This window comes from Haliaeetus albicilla, chromosome 22, assembly GCF_947461875.1.
Source record: "Haliaeetus albicilla chromosome 22, bHalAlb1.1, whole genome shotgun sequence".
NCBI lineage: Eukaryota > Metazoa > Chordata > Aves > Accipitriformes > Accipitridae > Haliaeetus > Haliaeetus albicilla.
The window spans coordinates 21,753,677-21,772,618 of NC_091504.1; the positions used below are offsets into that span (position 1 = coordinate 21,753,677).

At 45.3% G+C, this 18,942-nt stretch overlaps 1 long non-coding RNA gene across 2 annotated transcripts; it reads left to right on the forward strand.

The window, feature by feature from the left end:
• Positions 1 to 3,324: 3,324 nt before the first annotated feature.
• Positions 3,325 to 10,376, forward strand: LOC138690548 (uncharacterized). 2 transcript variants are annotated; one of them, XR_011329347.1, is made up of 2 exons: positions 3,325 to 3,596; positions 9,953 to 10,376. It is a non-coding gene; the product is annotated as an uncharacterized lncRNA (long non-coding RNA). The 2 variants fall into 2 exon arrangements; XR_011329346.1 differs by lacking the exon at positions 3,325 to 3,596 and adding an exon at positions 6,383 to 8,588.
• Positions 10,377 to 18,942: the final 8,566 nt, after the last annotated feature.

Here is an 18,942-nt window from a genome sequence, read left to right on the forward strand (position 1 = left end):
GGTCTTGCTAGTCTCAGCCAAGCATTTGTCTTTCTGTGAAAGTAGAGGGGTTTGATTCCAGCATCTGGTCCATGCTGCAGAGCAGCTGACCTCATGCAGGGTTCAAAGTGCTCTCCATGCTCTCTCCTAAACCTCTCATGCACCTGCTTTTTTTTGTACGTTTCTACAGGAGGATGTCTTCTGCTTCCAAACTGTCACATTTCAGCACTGGGTGAAATACTTGCATGTGCATATACATCCAACCCAGCCACTAGCGTATATATAGGTGCTTGGATTCCTGGGCACTGGAAACTCATTTTATCCTGAATCAATCCCTAAGTGTGTCATCAGTAGTAAAAGCTGCTTCTGGAGATGTGGACTCTAAGACACAACAGTCCAAAATAAGTGGCTGAGCGGAGTCATTGATGGTGTGAAGTGGTTCTTATTGCAAAATTGGGCTTAGGAACTTTATTCACTACATAGAAGTGTTTATATTTCTTTTATATTCTTTTATATACAGATAGATATATTATACATATATTATTATATATTCTTTTTATGCTTTCTTTCTATACTTTTTAGGAATTGAGTAGAAAACCCCAAAAGAGCCATAATAACCTTTCTGCAGCAGATTAAATTCCCCAGCGAAAGACACCCTTGACTGGAAGCGTAGGAGAAGAGTAAGGCTGCTTCTCCAGAGAGTCACCAAAGAGCTGGGTGGGAGGGTCAGAAAATTCCCAGCAGCTCGGGCAGCCACAGCTTCCCCTTCTGCCTTCGTCACCTGCAGCAGCGCAGCTCCTTTCTGCCGCCAATGTACCAAAGTGACAATTCATCTTCGTTTTCAGCTGTTACTGTCCCCTTTTTTAAAGCCATGGCACTGTGTTTGACTCTGATGGCACATCTCAGGGGAGAAAATGACAAAACAGAGAAGCAGTCAGACCCCTGGAGAACAAAGAGCCGAAAAGTGCCCGCACCGTCACAGCAGTTCATAAAAAGGGGCATGGAAAATCCTCAGGTCTCTGCCTTGAGAGGTGACCATGAAGATGAGGGTGACAAAGTCACACACAGTGTCACGGGTCAGGGATGAATTAATGACCTTGCTGGAGCGAAGGCTGTAGCTTGCCTGGTGGCAGTGAGGGAAGGGTTTTGCCTCCTCGCTCCGCGCCCGTGTTGGAATTAATCACTCACATACAAATGTCAACACTACGGAAAACATCCGTCAGGATAATCTCTCTCACAAAGCTGCTTAACATTTTGGTAATATACAGTTCACTCGCAGGTGTCAAAGGATTTCAGCCTTTCTCATCTCTCTTCAAAGGCTGGACACCTCTGTGGTTCCTCAGTCCCGTGTGTGCCAGCAGCAGTCATCTCCAGAGTCAAAGGACGCAACGGCAGAAGGACCTCGTCTTTACCCCTCTAATCACTCAGGCAAACGTACGCTATCAGCTGGACACACGACATACCATGGACTGAATTTGCAGAAACACTTTGAGCTTTCATTTTGAAGTCTGGTGATTCAATCCCCCACAGAGCTAAGGTAAGCGGCTGCGATGCTGCTTCGGTGAATTCAAGGCTTCAAGTCAAACAGCAGTCATTTAACCACGCTTTTAAAGTTCATATCATTTGAATGTCATATGTCAAACTGATGCTACTTCCAATGAAGGCCAATAGATGTTTATTCCCCTCGCAGCTGGCCGGCAGTCTGACATTCGTTATTGAAGCCTTGCAACTGCCAGGGATTGAAGCTACCTGTAGGAGTGCGTCTATCAAAGCCTTCCACCTTTTAAGGGTTATTCCCTGTAATATCAGCTCATACATTTTAGTTCAGGCTCGTTTTACAGCTGCTATAGGTCTGCAGTTGTTTTTTCCTATGGCTGGGCAAGGTCAGGCATTGGTTTTTGCCCATTCCCTCCATAATTATGTCGTTACCTCATTTTTCATGGCTTCTCCTGGGTTCAGACTCGCTGTCACTGTGCACCAGCCCCTGAGATTTACAATATGAATGTTCCTCTGCTTGGTCTTATGGCTGTGGGCAGTGGCCAACCCACAGGACCACAATGCTGGTGACCCAGCTACAGCATCTTGATGCAGCTCCAGCCCTCCTTGGAGCCAGCACTGCAAATTCTGTTTCTGAGGAGTAAGCTCATGCATGAAATACCCGTTATTTTGTAGCTTATCGGGCATTAAAATGTTCAACTGGCTGCAGAGGAGTTTACAAAAGGAAAAAAAAGACAACAGAGATGATCAGATTAGTTTGCATTTAGACATTGCCCTGAAAGTCACAGAGCAATTTACACCTGTACAAAGAGTCTGCAGAGTTATATTGAATCAGACCTGGAGCATTTTACAGCCACTTTGCATGAGCATAAATGATAACATAAGGTGCAAAGGAAACAGCCAGCCGGACAATTACAGAGCGTCTTCACACGCCTTATTAATCCTCATTACAGCCCTCTGTGCTGAGACTCGGCATCTTCCTTTCACCGACAAGGGCCGGGGAGGCTGTGGAGCCAATTAAGCCACCTGCCAAACTTGCGGTGTCTGACTGCCGGTATCAACGTGTCCTTGGTCCCGGAGAGCTGGATGCTCCTTGCCAGTGCCTGAGATGCATCTTGCTAAATTATAGTGATGGAAATCTCAGCTGCCTCCTGTCCTGCCAGGCTTCTGAGCAACGTGTGATGTTATGCTCAACTATATGTATGTCTTTTTGTCTATTTTTTTTCGTTTTTAAGTTTACCTCCATAGGTAGGAGAAGTGATGTTCATCCGAAAGACCACGAGCCCAGTTCCTTGCCTGTGCTGATACGCCCATGAAACAGTCTGGATGCTGCGTGTGCGTGCAGGGTCACGAGCCTCAGGATGCAAGGAAATGGGCTAAAAAAGGATTATTCAGCCACTCTCGGAGCAAGAGGCTGGAAGCACTGCCAGCACGTGCCTCAGCCGTGCCTGTGCACTCAGGTTAATGACCCAATATACAGCTGCCAGCATCGCTCTGCATCTACAGTAACGTTTCACGAGCTGTGTGATTGTTTGCTGTAGCTCTCACGTTTATGCCTGATACTGAAACTCCTTAAAAGAGAGCAGCTACTCAGTGTTTCTCAGCACTCCCAGAGCTCTCATCCCGCTTCCCATTCGGAGCCTCCTGCTTAAAAGCTGGTAGACCTGAACTTTTCCCACTGAAGATGACAAGAAAGACCTGGCAAGTGTTGAGCTACGCAGGCAGGAGACAGCCTGAATAGTTAGACCGGTTGTACGCAGTTGGGAGACTGGCTGTCTAATATTCTTTCTGGGAATCTTATTAATGTTATCTTATTATTTCATAATAGATATAGCCCATGTGCTAGTGCTGGCAGGCTGTAATTGGGCCTTGCCAGGGAATTACTCATATTTTTCATTCTTGAAGGAAAGAAGAGCGTATTCGGTTATGCCAACGATCTCATTTTTGTGGATTCCATTCACTTGATATGTCTCGCTCGTGAAGTATTACAGCCAGAGCGAAGATTTCTCACTCAAAGTAAACGTCGGGGTGTCTCGAAGCAGATGCTCTCCTCTCCAGACGCTGGAGGGATGCCTCTGCCGCGTTTGCCTCTCCTTCGGCAGCTGCAGACTCACCCAAAGGTGGTTTTTTTGCAGAATAGGTTTTGCTGACAGCGATTCACATCTTTCCCTCTCGGTGCCTCGGGGTGCTGTGGGAGACGTGGCGCTCTTTGAAATGGGGTGGGGGGGAGTGGAAAAATTCGTTATCTATTGCTGCTTTATAAATCCTTTCTGCCTATTTAGTAACCCTTGTTTGGGCCCTGGGCCTTTTGGGGTGGCTTGTAAAACACTACAAGAGGTATAGTGTCTACCCAAGTTCTTAGCTGAGGGGTTTTTTAACTCTCCACAGGGTATAAATGATAGCTTCAGCCACGGAGAACCTTCCTCCCCATACTTACAATTACTCTCCTTTGTGTGCGTATCAAAGCACAAGCAACATATCCTCGTCAATAAAAGCCCTTTCTAATTCTTTTTTATCTTCCCCAGGGGAGTCCTTAGAGCCCTGTGGAACCTCGAGCAGCCCTTTAATTCCTCCTGCTTTGGTCCTCACCGCTGCTTGGGGCCTGTTGTTGTAGCAGCCGCACCGGCTGTGAAAAATGCTGCTCCTTAATCGAGCAGAGCGGTGGCTGCTGGATGACACAAAGCATTACCTGCCCATGGGGACCCAGCACGCTGGCTGTTTTCTGCAGCGTTATCAAAAATGTTTCCATGCATTTGTTTATAAAATGTCTTTATCCAGCCAGGAGAAATGTCCCTTGAAGTCAACTAACCAAATAAATAAATAACAGTCAAAGACAATACAGCGCAAAAAAGTTTCTAGAGGGAAATAAGTGATGAATTGAAAGAGATTTGAGGCTGTTGTGTCGTACAACTTGGTGCACGATGTGACAGGAGAGAGTCCTCACCGTGCTGCTTCCTGGTCTTCCATTTTAAATGAAGTCCTAAAAATGCTGATTTAAAAGGGTTGAAGAAACAAAACAAAATAGCCTGATGCACACTGTGGACATTTTTTAGACCTTCTGTACTTTTTTCATAATACATCTGCTGGTAGCTGTGTCAAAATAAAGCTCTTTCTTTGACCAAAGTGCAGGAGGGATGCTGGAGCTACTGGAAATTTTTCAGTGTGTTCATGTAGAAATCTGAGCAAAGAGAGGAATGATTTCACTTTTCACATATAATAATAGCAAACAACAGGAATCCTGACCTGGAATTCATCTTTGCTTTCCAAGAGTATCCCTGAGCAGTCTGTGGAGACCAGAGGAAAATGTTGATTAATACCACCGTTAATGAAAATAAACACAGGCCAAAATTCCAGGCACCATGATTGCTTCTCAAAGCATCGAGGGATAGCAACAGATGCAATAAAGCAGAAATCCACTTTGGCTGCCAAGGGATAATGTTTCCTACTTCAGACCCAAGCCTGGGGGTGGGAGAACGTACCACCCATAGCAGCAGCCCGTGACCTTGAAGCTCTCGTGTGTTTGAAAAGCCATCTCAGAAATGCAGCAGACCTGAATGCTCCCAAGGGCAGTTTCCCAGCCCCTGCAAAAGGTCTAATATCATCTGCTGACCTGCATGGGACCTGGATTCTGTTCATGTTCATCGGCTTTTCCCATCTGCATATTTATCTCATCTCATTGATTTGACCAAAGGAATTACAGAATTGAAAGAAAATTAATAGTTCCCTACCCAGCCAGCATTTTATTTTGATTCATTCCAGTCTTGTCACTTTGAGTGAACTAAATAATTAATCCTGTTACCGAAAATAATTAGGGCTAATATCACACAGATTACACTAGCCAGTTCTAACAGTAATGTTGGTAAGAACATCTAAATAACCTAATATTTAATTGTAGTCTGGCTTGTATAGTGATGTACAGGTTTGGGGCTCTCTCTTGCTCCAAATTTTGGCCAGCTACACTGATGAAATGAGAACTTTTTATAGCTAGTGTTCAAATTATCAAACACTTGCCTAAAGCAATCCCATTGATCAAGTGTATCATTTGTAATACAAATGTTTTTATTAGGAGGCTTTGTTCAAGATAAATGAAGGATCAAATTAACTGGAGATTGGATTGAGTAGAAAATGCTACAGCTGGATAATTTCAAGCACTGAGGCTGAACATTTCTTTCAAATGATGAGAAGTCATCAACTAAGTCTTAATATAAAACACGCACATGCAGAGGCATTTCTATTGATTCCTCTCATTGCTATGGCACGCTTTATACAAAACACATTCGGGTATTGTAGGATAGGCTACTGTCCTGGTCTCAGCTGGGATAGGGTTAATTTTCTTTCTAGTAGCTGGTATAGTGTTGTGGTTTGGATTCAGTATGAGAAGAATGTTGATATCGCACTGATGTTTTTAGTTGTTGATAAGTCTTGTTTATACTAAGTCAAGGATTTTTCAGCTTCTCATGCCCAGCCAGCGAGAAGGCTGGAGGGGCACAAGGAGTTGGGAGGGGACACAGCCAGGATAGCTGACCCCAACTGGCCAAAGGAATATTCCATACCACGTCCAGTATATAAACTGGGGGGAGTTGGCCAGAGGGGGTGGATCGCTGCTTGGGAACTAACTGGGCATCAGTCGGTGAGTGGTAAGCAATTGCATTGTGCATCACTTGCTTTTGTATGTTCCGATTCTTTTATTATTATTATTATTATTATTATTATTATTATTGTCATTTTATTATTATTATCATCATTATCATCATTGCTATTATTTTATTCCTTTCTGTCCTGGTAAACTGTCTTATCTCAACCCACGAGTTTTACTGTTTTTCAATTCTCTCCCCCGTCCCACTGGGTGGGGGGAGTGAGCATGTGGCTGTGTGGTGCTCAGTTGCTGGCTGGAGTGAAACCACCACAGCTACAAACCCATCACCTCGCCACAACTAAAGCAGTCCGAGGTTTTATTCTGGCCAAAATCAGGTATACTATCAAAATACCAACATGCACCAAAACTCTCTTCCCATTCCCTCATTTTTCATCCACATTCTGCTGCCTTTGTTACCACCCAGTGAAACTCCTTGTGCAGCTCTGCTCTTAACCCAAACATCTCCTTTGCATCCAGAATGGGGCAATCATTTTCCTCTATTTAGGAAGGAAAACCACTAGCTAGAAGAGAGCCAGCACAAATATTTAACTGTTTAACTCTTCCAGCATTCCTGGTAGCACAGCAGGGTCTGGACATGATTGAGAGTTTATCCATGACCAGCCAGTGGAAAATGACCATGTGAGTGAGATGTTGTTACTTTATATATAGATATAGAGATATATACACACACATTTTAGTACAGTTCGAATTAGGAAAGTTATTTGGGATTACATTTTTTTGGCTGTCATGTAGAGCTGTAGATACTAAGTAGCTGCTTTCTGAAATAACTCTCCCTTCTCTACACCCTGCTCCCAGAGCAACGTGTAAAGTGTTTGCTGATACAAGAATTACAGATGTTGGAAGAGCTGCTATAAAACCTCCCAAGATTTACATCTCCTCCGTGAGGTTTCTCTGCAGGCTGACTTCACAGGGAGAGGTTTTACAGGCGTTCAGGATCCTTTTGAATGTATCTCCAGAGGCCTTTGCAATAATCGGAGGAAATCCTGTGAAGCCCATCAGATAAAACACACAGAGTTAGGAAGGGAGCACGGAGGTCAGTTAGTCCCCATGGACAAACTATTTTGGGCTTATTCAGGGACACAAGGCCAAGTTTCCAGCTCATGCTGAGCGCTGGTTCATGAAGAGCTCCAGATGCTTGCAGCATCCCCACAGCTCCAGTTTGGTCTGGCTTACAGCATGAAAATAAATGTAAATCTCCTAAAACTGCTGGGTTTCTTCTAAATTTGGGGTAGGGAGGAAAGTTCAGCTCTTATGCCTGGATCTAGCCACTCCTAACACCCGTCCCAGTGCTCCACTGCTGTGCCAGACTGGTGCTCAAGATGTGAAATACGCAGCACAGCTTTTAGGGAGAATTATTACTTTATTCATTACTTCAGTGAAAGAAGTAATGAGCCCAGGTGGAATTACAGGTGGTAATGAAAAAGAGAGACTTGTTTTGCTCAGATATCATTTCTGGCCACTTCGACTATATGTATATGTATGTACGTGTACATATTTATATGTATGCAAGTACCATTTGTGTGTAACATGTATATATGACAGCTATACAAAGGATTACATATATATAAGTTTGTCATGTTACATCCATATTTTGGAGCTGCAGGCTCCGGGTTGTGAGGGCTTGTATTTTGCTTTTATGCTGTGGCCAATAATAGCTTATTGCCCTCATCGTAAGGTTTAAAACCTGTAACCATTAAATCTGCTGAAGGATGCTTAAACTTCACTTTGGAAAACTGCGCTGTGTTGGTGTGAGGTGTATTTTCTCCAGAAGAACTACAGCTATTGTAATAAAAGCAAGCAAACAATCAAATTTATAGGTTATATTTAAAGAGATGGGGAGCAAGAGAAAATTAACCCCTTTACGCTGTAGCCAAGGCTTCAGTACAAGGACATCGCCGCTGCCTGCCCAGGAAAGTGAGGGATGAAAGCGGCGGCATGTGTTGATAATGGGTAACTTGGTATGAGTCAAGCCATTTAATTTCTATAGGGAACCCAGTGACTGAAAGCAGCACTTATACTGGTTAATCCTTGTCCCTCTTTTCTGTCTCCTAATTTCTCGCCACTCGATGCTCTTTCTTCCTTTCAGCTTTTTTCCACTGTATGTCAATACACCTCATGCTACACACACTGAATACAGGTAAAATCCTGCAGATTACATTATTGTCTTTCTTAGCCTTTATTACAGTTTATACCACTGTGTTTATCTCTGCTAATTCTGATACAACTTATATAGTTCATTTAACTACTATTTTAGCAGTTTACCACAAGAAAAATCTAGATTTTTCATCAGACTTGTGGGGTTGGGTTTTTTTTCAGGTGAGATTTTGCAGCACTGCATCCCTGTTCAGTTCCCAGGGCCGTTCTCAGAGGACAGGATCTGATGGGACATACACTCTCTCCTGCCTCTTTTCTCAGTCTGGTTCCAGGTACCAGGACAGATAAACTCAAAGGGGAGGTAAGTTCATGCCCCTCATAAGTGTCCTCATTTCAGGAAAGCTGACCCACCTTGATTTCACCAGGAATTTTCCTTTTGGTTTGGTTTAGTAGGTAGTCTGATTTCAGGGGGAGAAAAGCATGCTCTACATTTAGAAATGACCCATGTTTGGCCACCCAAACAATATAACAGCTCTTCGACTCTTTTCTGTGTTGGGAAATCTCAGTTCAGTTCAATGTCCTGCCTCTGTCTCCAGCATCTCCTGGAAAAGCCATGGAAGTGAGTCATGGGATTGCTTCACCCACCACAAACTTTACTGACTGCTGCTGTTGCGAAAAGATATTTCCCCATCTGGGGCAGCAGCTGGGCTGCTGTGTGCGGTTGAAACTGCCTGTGAAAGCAGAGGATGTCTGGGAGACAGGCTGATACAACACAGTTTCAGGCAGGAATGCATCTGAGGATGAAGTTTGGCAGGGAAAGCTGAAAAGGGGAAAGTGTGCAGAAGTTATAGGAACAAAAGCCTGATTTTTCTTGTATTGTTTTCAAAAAGAGGATGATATTTCTGGGGGAAGTGCCAGGATTTTCAGTACCTGGTTTTCTTTTCTGAGTGTCAGACAGGCCTGCCCAACGGGCATAGTGGTGAGGTTTAATTGATCATTTTCGAGAAAAAGTGCTCCCAGTTGCCAAGGAGGCCCAACTGTATATGCTGGTTAAGAGCAGGCAGTACTCATCTGATCATCTATGTTCACATGCATTAATAATAATAATAATAATAATAATAATAGGAGACCTAACAGAGGTTCTCCTTAGGGTAGAACAATAAAAAAATATATGGCATAGCGCAAAATAGTTCTGACTTCTGCCTGAGGTTATGGACATGAACTCTATCTGATCAAAGAAACACAGTAAAACCATGGTCAACTGGTGACAAAGAGATGTCTGGGAGAGGGGAGAGCCTTTAGTTGGCCAAGAGATTGTAAACTCTTGAACAGAGGAGCAGTGTGTTGGCGGACTGAGGATCAGCCAGGTCACATTGGAGGCCAATGGACTTCAGACTCGGTCCTTGCGGTCCTGAGAAGCAGAATCTCCGTGCTGCTGAGATTGATTTTACAGGCTCAAGGATTTCGTTACTCAGCATCCGCTCCATCTGCTTTACTGAAAATGTGTGCAAAGAGTAAACATGACAAGGAATTTGTTTCCAAGAGACTGATATTTTGGGATGGATTAAGAAATAGAAGTACCCTCATTTCCCTGGAGAGTGAGGCAGGCTAGCTCTGCTTCTTGGCTCTGGTCTCCTCCATGCTCGCCAGTACCATGGAGCAGAACAGAAAATGGTATCACAACCATCACAGCCTTTGGGATTTATTTCTCTGCTTTTCCTACAGACCCCGTCAATCCAAACTTCAAAAGAAAACAAGTTCATCAAATGTCATCTCAAGAATATCCATCTGCATCCAGGCCACGTGAGTGTGAGAAATGACTTGTCGGGCAATACTACAGCTAGTGTTCGCCTGTTCTGATCCATCTCCTGTCAGCTTTCACACCCCTGTTGACAAACTGAATTTCACCTTGATTTCATCTTTCCAGATGATACAGATTAACTGGGAGCTGGGTCATTTTTTTTGTTTCCTTTGAAAGCATGCAGAAAGAGAAATCCTACAGAAGAGATACAGATGTTATCTGAGAGAATCCTGCCCTCCTAGTAAGCGATTCAGACCAACGGATTGCTGGAAACAGAGACACCAGGGGTACCAGCAACTTCTGTAAGACTTTGAGAGCAGTAAATGTAAATGCTTGTGTTATTATGCTGTTTTAATCCTGTTTTCACATCTCCCAACCAGCATCTCCTCCAGGGTTACAGTCTCCATCTTCTCGCGTTCAGCCTGGCACGGTTGGCTGAGATGCTTCTCAAAGTGACTCTAGAAAATCCCTGAGCATCTAATGTGGCCTTGTGTGCAAGCAAGGACAGGCAGCCCACAGCTCAGGCAGGCAAGAACAGAGCTGGTGGCTTCATATCACAGAACAAAACCATCTGTATTACGCTGTACTCAGTATGTATTGCTGTATACACATTCACCGGTGAGGAGACATCATTCCTCTCACTCTATCCAGAGAGAGAGACATAGAGAATGGAGTCTGTGATGAGATAAATGGTTATTATGAGGTATAGGCATTTTTAATTAGCTCCTGCAGACTGCACCACACTGCTAATGAGCTCTTGCCAAGTTTCCTGTGATTCCTCTTTACTTTTTGTAACTCTGTAATAGTAACAATATAATAATTTTCTATAATAACCATGATAAAACCCAGATAATCCCTCTGTAACTCCTGCATAAGCTTCGTGTAATTAAATCAGTTGGTGAAACATTCTTGGTCTAAAGAATGAATGAATGCAGTGCAGCTCTGCTACCCGATGAAGAGGACGATGTGGAGAGCATATTCCCCATATCCTCCTACCCCCAAAGCAGTATAAATCCAGTGCAAGAATGGAATAGGGTTTAAAAGGTAAACGGTTGTGTCTGGATTTCAAATTAGCCCATCGTTGCCAAAGCAGATGCCAAAATATTACCAAAGCAGTATATTTGGTCCTGAGGGAAGAGCTCGATTTGTGTTAGGTGGGTTGGTGAACAGGCAGCTGCTGGGCTCCCAAAGCAGAGAGTAGTTCCCAGATGGGGGGGGGACGTGTGAGGATGGATGAGGGGAAGAGACATCACAGGAGTCCTGCTTTCATCTGTCCTTTGAAAGAAGGGAGAGTGTTTCTCAACAGTGCCTAGAAATGCAATTTAGATAAATAGCTGGCGGCTCCTATGAAGAGTTTATCCATCTTGTTATCTTTCACTGGTCTGCTCTGATTGATGTACCCCAGGTGGTGTCATACATGCTTATTCTTTTCTTTCCTTTTCTTTTAGTTAGGAGACACGTTTTTCTATAATTACTTCTCTTACAAGAATTTCTCATGGAAAAGACTATGCACACATTGCAAAGGAAGAGTCTCTCTTCACTTGAGTTAGGTGAACAATTGCAGATCTGCTGCCCTCCCTCCAGAAGCCTGGTGATGATGAAGCCTTTTGTCATACTGCCTTTAGATGAGAACCTACCTTCTTCATTTCCCGACTCATGTTTAAGCCCGTAGAGTTTATTGTCAACTGTAAGAAACTTACCCCTGGGCAGAGAAAGGCAGCAGCCACCCACAGCAGTGCCACAGACTGATTCCTGCGAGGATTTCTGAGCATAGCTGTTGGAGAGCGAAGCCATCGTGGACAGTCCTGCCACACATCCCCATCCCATGATTTCAGAGTCAACACAGGTGGGGAGATCAACGGAGGTGAGTGAGCTTCCGAAATCCTCATCATACAATTCCTGGGTAGCAATTAACGCTACAGTATGGCCCAGCTGATGCTGCAAACCCCAGCTCAAGGCGGTGCAGTGGAGGAAGGTGAACTTGTAAAACAAACCTACTTTCACTCCCCGACAGCCCCACGTGCCCCCAGGCACCACAGTGTGCGTGTAGGTGGTTCAGGGTTATTTGCGGTGGCACTGAGGACAAGGGGTGCTGGCTGCTGGCTCTCCTCGCACTCTCCTGCGGCCAGCGACCTTCTGCTGAGTTTCGGATTAGCATATTGTACCCATTAGGAGCTGACAGTGATTGGGATGTTTTGTCTCTCCATCTTCTCCCACACCCCCACACGAGTCATTAAGCAACACTGCAACTCCTCTGCTTTGTGGCTGTGTCCCCCATCACCTGTAATGGCTTCATTCATCAGTCTGCCCTTTCTCTTGGCTGTGGTTTAGTGTGTACTGTGGGTTTTTTGGGTCTGGGTGCCCTGCATGTGATGCACTGTGATCTCCGTGACCTGCTAGCACAGGGACCAGCAGCACAAGGCAGTCTTTCATGCCGCCTTCTTCCAGTTCTTCTTCTCTGCCGGGTGCTTCCACACCCAGACTTCCCTTGCTCCGCTGTGATCTCCTCACCTCTGAGCATCTTTCTTGTGCCTTTGCTTTAATAACTGACCACAAGAGCTTCAGAGCTTTTGGGGAGGGCGTTCACATTCACTCTGACTTAGGAAAGGACGTTCCTCTAGAAGACAGTGAAATGCGTTGTGAAATGGATACGATACCCTGAGAACAAAAGTCCTTTTCATTAAGAGACAGGAAAATCCTAACCTCAACAGTAAACTCTGACAGAGTTTGGACGTTTGCTGGTTGGTAGAGCATCCAGATTTTACTGTTTGCAAACTGGGCTCTTAACTGAACCAGGTGCTGAACAAGTGCTTTCCACAGGTCACTGAGTCCAACTTTATTCTAAATAGCACTAGCCCCGGGCCAAATTAACTCCTGAAATAAATGGACTCATCTCTCACTTACAAAGCCACATGCCCTGGCATGGTGCATCTTCTGCGGTAGCCTGCAGCATCAGGAAATGCACAGCAGGCTGATTTCTTCTTCAGCTCTCCTGCGGGCAATGCAGCTACGCACTGGTCCTCGTACGGGTTACTACCTTTCTGCTCCAGTTATTGCCGCAGTTTATGAAAGCCTGCAGTGAAAATGTTGTACTCACGTTAAGGGGAGGTGAAAGGACGGAGGAAGCCCAGCATGAAAATACTTGGACTCTTGGATGGTCTCCCTCCCTTTGACCATCTTGAATTTTCCTATTTCTCTCACATCCTGTGCCGTAGGAGTCACTGCCAAGCTGCTGCTCTGTTACGGTCTTTCCTACCTGCTATATATTAGATGGACCCGATTTTGTTCTTACATGCACTGATTCCACTGACTACTGAAGCTGATCTCTTCCCTAGCTAAATGCAAGCAGCAAGAGAAGCCTGGCTATGGATGATCACAGAATTTGATCATCAAAAGTCCGATCCAGTCACCTGAAAGCTGAAGTATTGCTTTAATTTTTTTTTTCCTCTTGCTGCTAAGAGGAAAAAGGAAAAAATAACTTCAAAATTAACTAGCTACTTACTCCTTACCCCGACAAAGGGAGTGCCAGAGTTGCTCATTTTCTCGGTGCCCATTCTGAAGTACTAGTGCCACATCCAGGCTGTCAGATCCAAACACACCGGGGAAAAAAGGGTGGAAAAGATAACAAAGATTTCGTGTTTAAGGCCTGAAATGGGCTTTTATAATCTTCTGCTTCCTACCCATGCACCAAGCTTGGAGACACTCAAACCTCAACTAGACAGGCCCTAAATTGTCAGGCAGAGATTTCCTCCTGCTGAGGATGGAAGAGGGTCTCCTGCATCCTCCGCATGGCTGGGTGGGGGCAGGCAGAGTTTCAGAGCCTTGGGCAGAGCATGAACCTGCCCAGGCACTGACAGGTCTTAACAACCCTAACCAGCCTGACCTGGGTTCTCCACTCCCACCCATGGACCCAGAGCCTCTTTAAGCTCAGCCTGGCACCAGCAGTCCTCTCCCTGAGCTCAGCTGGAGATGCGCGGGTCTCCAGTGCAAGCACAGCCACGCGTCTGCCCGACTACGGACCCCCGTCATCCTCCGTCCCCTTCCCAGCCACAGCCCCGTGCCCGAGCACTGCGGCTGCCGGCCTCTGGTTTAGCTAACGTTTCATCAACCTGCTGCGCAGGCTTTGCACAGAGCTGCGGCTATGTCAGAAACTCAATTCCTTTAGGATCTGATGGGTTTGGACGTGAACGAGTGTGGGACCCTGGTGCCCCCAGGCAGGGGCATGGGAAGCAGTGTAATTCTCTTCTTACACGTAGAGGTTCATCCTTTCCTATTTACTTCTGAATGTTTTTCATTACAACGATGCTTTAGGGCTGGAAACATCGGGAATATAAATTGGAGCTTGTCATTCACAAGCACCACATTTATTTTACATTAGTATATGTTTTCTGTTAAAATATCGTACATTTAGTTGTGAATCTTGGCTATTATCAGAAGCTTATTGCAATCGTTTTCCTTCCTTTTTATTTACGCACATGAAATGCTGTGTTTAATGATGAATTGGCTTCTGACTGAAGGGATCAGGCCATTTGCAAAGTCACAGCCCGCGTGGCCTCTGTGCTCTGACTTTGCAATTTAGTTGCCTCTGTTCCCCTGGGTTTTACCCCTTTTCCCGCTGGCGAAGGTAGCGAGGGAGCCCAGAAAGCCTCTTTACTTCTTTTTCATGGCTAACATGAGAGCAGAGTCCAGTAGCCCCCTTAAACTAAAAATCTGGGGAGAAAAAAAAATAACATAAAAGGAATCTGTAATTCTGGAAGGATTTGAGGATTTCTCTGGGGAGGCTGAGAGCAGGGAGTCCTCCCCCGTCACCATCAGCATCAGTCAGCTGTAAAATGCTTTTTGAGAAATGAAGGCATAGAGAGGGGCAGATCTTGTTATCCCGGGCTGTCTGGTAAGAATCAGAAGGGAGGTGTGTAACCAAATTATATTTTTCGTCTGCGAGCCTCCAGCTGCATGACATTTCCAATTATCCAAGCACATACATATGGATGCGCAGACCCCCGCAGCGCTGGCGTGTTCTGTGTTTCCGCAGCGGCGGAGGGCTCGGCTGAGGCAGAGCCTGGCATGGCTCTGCCGCCGTCCCGCTCCCGCAGACGGGCACAGGCAGCTCGCAAAACCTGATTTACCGGAGAGCAAAACTTTGTCCTTGAGATCTCTCGACACCATCGGGCCGCGTGATGCTCAGCAGCTTTTTGATGTGTAGTCCAAAGCCTTGATGAAAGCAAAGATGCTTATATCCTACAGAGCATTTCCCCCCGCCCAATGCTTTATCTCAGGACAGTGGGCAATTAACTGAATTCCAGGCAGAGAAGTTTGGGCATCCTGTAGGACCGTGCATGGGTTTCCTGCAGGGTGGGAGCAAGGATGTTGTTGTTTCTCAGAAAGGTTATTAATGGTTGGGAACTTATCCATCCGCTGGGGTAAAAGGTGTTACACCCACACAGCTTCAATCAGTCGGATCCCAGCTAGGCAAACCAGGCTGCAATCAGAGAGCATGGGGTGTGGGGGGGGTGGAGGTTGGAAGTAATCCATCATACCGATCAACCCTTGTTGGCAATAGAAAGGTGGGAGGGGAGATTTAAATGATGCTTTTCTCCCAGGTTTTCAGGAATAGCTGCAGGATCTGGGCTTTATAAACTTTACAGTAAGGTCTGCTGATCAGATATGAAAAATAGATTAGATATTTTTTTCTATAAGCTTCATTTATACTCATCAGAGTGCTACAAGTAATAATACCAGGAAATAGATTTGCAGGCAGAAGTATGATTTTTAAGTTAATGATGTTCATTTAATTTCAGCTCTTGTCTCTTAGATGTGCCTCCTCCTAATGCTCTAAATAGCTCCTCTGCCTCTTTGATGTTTACACCCTTCAAATGCATAAAGACAGTTCTCTACAATTCCTCATTTTGCCAAGCAATACATACTTAGTGCTTTTCATCTCTCTCCATAAATCAATCCTTTTCCTCCAACAGGAGCTAGAATAGGATTTTTTTTCCTTATTAGATTTGTACTGAGAATTTCTTTTCAGAAACAGATAAATGATACAAGGTTTTTTCATGACAAAGCATCCTATCATACATTATTAGCAAACACTTCCACAGTAGAACAGGAATAAAAATAGAAAGTGGGCTATAAAAAAGAATGTATAGCAGGATAGCATCTAATCTCACAGCGTGGTACTAAAAGTGGAGCAGTTCCTTCACATTTCTTTGCAGATCTTCAAGGAAAGATCCAGGAGGCCTAAGAAACGCTTAGCATCTTTTACTTAAGGATTTCGTTAAATTCTGTGCGATCTTTGACATCAAGTTAATGAATTTCCTCCTTATGCAAAAAGCCCACCTACTGCTCGCGATGCGTCTGAAGCTGCAGATCCTTTCTAGCCGGCTTAGCTGCTGCTCCCTGCCTTGCCGTCCCTCTTCCCTGTGTCTCAGCACAGCGTTGGCTGTGCACACCCTCTTCCGCAAAATTTTAACCGAGAAACCACCCGAGTTATAAATTCTTTTGGATCCCACTTCTCTCAAAACCAGATTATTTTTTTTTATTGCTGATTTTCAGTGGGAGCCTTCGGATGTGAAGTCCTTGGGGTTCTCACCTGGCAGGCCAGGTTAACAAATACATAATGTGCTTTTAAGATTGCTTCTTCTGATGGACCCTTCCCAGGAATCACACCCTCTCACTTCGATGGCTGGCTGTGCTTTAGAAGCCGCAGTGAGCTAAGGCTTCCCTAGGAAAAATAGTCACCCTCAGATTTCCCGTATTTCTGAAAGCAATTTTGGTTGAAGGCCAGCAAACCCTGCAAAAATGGATTTAAAATGAAATTACAAATGAAAGATGAATACTCAAATGGACAACAATTTCAGCAGCTATTTGTCAGGAAAAGCTTAGGACTTTGGAGATTAGTCTGCTCCGGCAATCACTGCCCTGGGACAGAGACACGTGTGGGTCGCACTCAGACACGTGCTCAGCCGAGTGCCGTTTGGCCTGATGTTTGTTCCTGCATTGCTCTTTCAGCCCTGAATATGAGGAGTGAGGAAAGGAGAAGCTGATTGATGGGTTTATTTTCCTCGCTCATGGCTTCAGGGGTGAATTAAGGAATGGGAATGTTCCTCTGGGGCTGAACAGCCCAGCGGGGCTGGCTGCTGGGTCTCAAAGTCTACCTGGGAGCCAACACAGACATGGGCAGAGACAACAAGGTTTAAAGCCTGAGCATTTTGGTGATTATTAAGTAAATGTGGCAAACAATGAGCTGTGTAGCTGCAGCATATATTCAGGGAGGGAGCCTGGAGGTAGCTTCTATCATCTTGCAAAGGAACAGGTGCTGCAAAGGAAACCAATATCTGAAACTTTTAGCAAAATGCCAAAGATCTTCTCTAGAGCTGCTGCCAGCAAGCGGAGAGAAGGCAGAAACATCAACACAAAGCCGATGTGGCTTCATAATAAACAAACCAAACCGGTGCCAGAAGTTGTTGTGCACTGGGTTTTGTGACCGTGCATTTCAATTTCTTATTGTTCTCGCTGTCCTTAGAGCTGGGTTAGCACAGCAGAGGGTCCGACCACTTCCCCGTGATGGCTTCTTGTTGGACACCATTGCAGATTTCTGTCTTTTGAAGCACTGTGTTCTTGTTGCAGCAACTTGATTGCTTCCACCTTGGGGCCTGCTGGGTCCCTATGAAGATTGATGCTCTGGCATTTTGAAGTTTGCCTTTTGCTAGTTTAAAACAGCTTTTGAATGCATTTGACTTGGGGTGGTGATTATAGAATCATAGAGTCGTTTAGGTTGGAAAAGACCTTTAAGATCGAATCCAACCGTTACTCTAGCGCTGCCAAGTCCACCACTAAACCATGTCCCAAAGTGCCACATCTACACGTCTTTTAAATACCTCCAGGGATGGTGACTCCACCACTTCCCTGGGCAGCCTGTTCCAATGCTTGACAACCCTTTAGGTGAAGAAATTTTTCCTAATATCCAACCAAAATCTCCCCGGCACAACTTGAGGCTATTTCCTCTTGTCCTATCGCTTCTTACTTGGGAGAAGAGACTGACCCCCACCTCACTACAACCCCCTTTCAGGCAGTTGTAGAGCACGATAAGGTCTCCCCTCAGCCTCCTTTTCTCCAGGCTAAACAACCCCAGTTCCCTCAGCTGCTCCTCATAAGACTTGCGCTCTAGACCGTTCACCAGCTTCGTTGCCCTTCTCTGGACACGCTCCAGCCCCTCAGTGTCTTTCTTGTAGTGAGGGGCCCAAACCTGAACACAGTACTCGAGGTGTAGCCTCACTAGTGCCCAGTACAGGGGGACGATCACTGCCCTGGGCCTGCTGGCCACATGATTCCTGATACAGGCCAGGATGCCGTTGGCCTTCTTGGCCACCTGGGCACAATATCGGCTCATATTCAGCCAGCTGTTGACCAACACCCCCAGGTCCTTTTCTGCTGGGCAGCTTTCCAGCCACTCTTCCCAAAGTCTGTAGCATTACATGGGGTTGTTGTGACCCAAGTGCAGGACCTAGCACTTGGCCTTGTTGAACCTCATGCAATTGGCCTCGGCCCATCAATCCAGCCTGTCCAGATCTCTCTGTAGAGCCTTTGTACCCTCAAGCAGATCAACACTCCTGCCCAACTTGGTGTCATCTGCAAACTTGGGGTAAGTTACTAACTTCCAGGGCTGGATCTTTGTCGCCTGTCATCACTTCAGATCAAGACCTTTGTAAGATAAACAGGAGAAAAGACCTCTTGCACTGGACACTAAAGAGGACAGTGGACTTCTATTGGGGATGATTTTTACTTCTCAATGACATTCTCCACATAAACCTAAGTGCTGATAAATGCTGAGTCCCAAAGCTGTGAAAGCCATTAATGAGTATCTGTACAGTGTTCACCCATCTGATGCCCTGAGGTCTACGGCAGGTCCCGG